Genomic DNA, 2701 nt, shown 5'->3' with positions numbered 1-2701 from the left:
GGAGTCTGACTTCAAGTGGGTCTTAGGATGCATTACTATGAACAAAGCTAGTGGAGATGATGGAATTCCAGTTGAGCTATTTCAAAACCTGAAAGACAATGCTGTTAAAGTATTGTACTCACTAAGCCAGCAAATTTGGAAAACTCTGTAGTGGCCATGGGACTAGAAAATGTCAGTAATCATTCCATTCCCCAAAAAGGGCAATGCCTAAGATTTTTCAAACTACCATACAATTTGCTCATTTCACATGCTAGCATGATAATGTTCAAAATCATTCAAGTTAGGCTTCAAAGTATGTGGACTGAAACCTTCCAGATATAGAAGCTGGATTTAGAGAAGACAGAAGAACCAGAGATCAAATTGTGACCATCCATTAGATTATCAAAAAAGCAAGAAAATTCCAGAAGAACATCTACTTCTGCTTCATTGACTATGCTAAAGCCTTTCACTGTGTGGATCACAACAAACTGTGGAAAATTCTGCAAGAGATGGGAATACCAGACCACCTGACCTGCCTCCTGAGAAATCTGTATGAAGGTCAAGAAACAGCAGTTAGAACTGGACATGGAACAATGGACTAGTTCCACTGGGAAAGGAGTATGTCAGGGCTGTATATTGTCACTCTGCTTATTTAACTTATATGAAGAGTACATGATGTGAATTCCAGGCTGGATGAAGTACAAGCTGGAATCAGGATTGCAGGGAGAAATATCAGTAACTTCAGATATGCAGATGACACCACCCTTATGGCTGAAAGCAAATAGGAACTAATGAGCCTCCTGATGAACATGACCGAGTAGAGTGAAAAAGCTGGCTTAAAGCTCAACATTCAAAAAACTAATATGGCATCTTACACCATCACTTCATGACAAGTAGATGGAGACACAATGGAAACAGTGACAGAGTGTTTTCTTGGGCTCCAAAATCACTGCAGATGGTAACTGCAGTCATGAAATTAAAAGATGCTTTCCCCTTGGAAGAGGCTATTACCAACCTAGACAGCATATTAAAAAGTAGAGACATCACTTTGTGATAAAGTCAAAACCATGGTTTTTCCAGTAGTCATGTATGGATGTGAAAGTTAGACTATAAAAAAAGCTGAGTGCCAAAGATTTGGTGCTTTTGAACTGTGGTGCTGGAGAAGACTCGTGAGAGTCCCTGGGATGAAATGAGATCATCCCAATCAATCCTAAATGAAGTCAACCCTGAATATTCATTGGAAGGACCAATGCTGAAACTCCAATACTTTGGCCACCTGATGCAAAGATCTTATTCATTAGAAAAGCCCCTGATACTTGGAGGAAAAATTGAAGGCAGGAGAAGGGGAAGATAGAGGATGAGAAAGTTGGACAGAATCACCAACACAGACATAAGTTTGCACAAGCTCCAAGAGTTGATGATGGACTGGGTAGTCTGCTGTGCTGCAGCCCATGGAGTCACAGAGTCAGACAGGACTGAGTGACTGAACTGAACTGAAAAACTAACTGAATGCCCATGCTGACCTAATCATAGGTAAGTTTCCAAGTGGCCCTAAACTATTTCATTACCCTCTTCTCTATTCCCTATTTCCATAGAAGAAATCCAAGTTCCTGTTTTCCTTTTCCAGAGGTATTTCATCTGTTTTGAATGGTATGCCATGAGTTCTCCAAAGGAAGTCAGCTGGGGATTTGAGAACACATCATCCCCTGAATCTCTTTTACTCTGATAAGCTCTGATGTTTCTACCAGAACCATGATCCGTGCTGCTTCACACCATCTCCAAGACTCAAACCCATCTTGTCTTCAGTAACTACAAAACTTAGATTTTGGATAAAGTTTAGCTTGCCTGTAAATTATTTATAGAACATTGGCATGTTTAAACCATTCAATATCACAGTAATCCAAGTCTATGCCCCAACTAGTAACGCTGAAGAAGCTGAAGTTGAATGGTTCTATGAAGACCTATAAGACCTTTTAGAACTAACACCCCAAAAAAGATGTCCTTTTCATTATAGGGGACTGGAATGCAAAGTAGGAAGTCAAGAAACACCTGGAGTAACAGGCAAATTTGGCCTTGGAATATGGAATGAAGCAGGGCAAAGACTAATAGAGTTTTGCCAAGAAAATGCACTGGTCATAACAAACACCCTCTTCCAACAACACAAGAGAAGACTCTATACATGGACATCAGCAGATGGTCAACATTGAAATCAGACTGATTATATTCTTTGCAGCAAAAGATGGAGAAGCTCTACACAGTCAACAAAAACAAGACCAGGAGCTGACTGTGGCTCAGATCATGAACTCCTTATTGCCAAATTCAGACTGAAATTGAAGAAAGTAGGGAAAACCACTAGACCACTATGACCTAAATCAAATCCCTTGTGATTATACAGTGGAAGTGAGAAATGGATGTAAGGGACTAGATCTGATAGATAGAGTGCCTGATGAACTATGGACTGAGGTTCGTGACATTGTAAAGGAGACAGGGATCAAGACCATACCTGTGGAAAAGAAATGCAAACAAGCAAAATGGCTGTCTGGGGAGGCCTTACAAATAGCTGTGAAAAGAAGAGAAGTGAAAAGCAAAGGAGCAAAGGAAAGATATAAGCATCTGAATGCAGAGTTCCAAAGAATAGCAAGAAGAGATAAGAAAGCCTTCCTCAGCGATTAATGCAAAGAAATAGAGGAAAACAACAGAATGGGAAAGACTAGAGATCTCT

The sequence above is a fragment of the Bison bison genome, unplaced genomic scaffold, assembly GCF_000754665.1.
Source record: "Bison bison bison isolate TAMUID 2011002044 unplaced genomic scaffold, Bison_UMD1.0 scf7180017864339, whole genome shotgun sequence".
NCBI lineage: Eukaryota > Metazoa > Chordata > Mammalia > Artiodactyla > Bovidae > Bison > Bison bison.
This window is presented reverse-complemented; position numbering follows the sequence as displayed.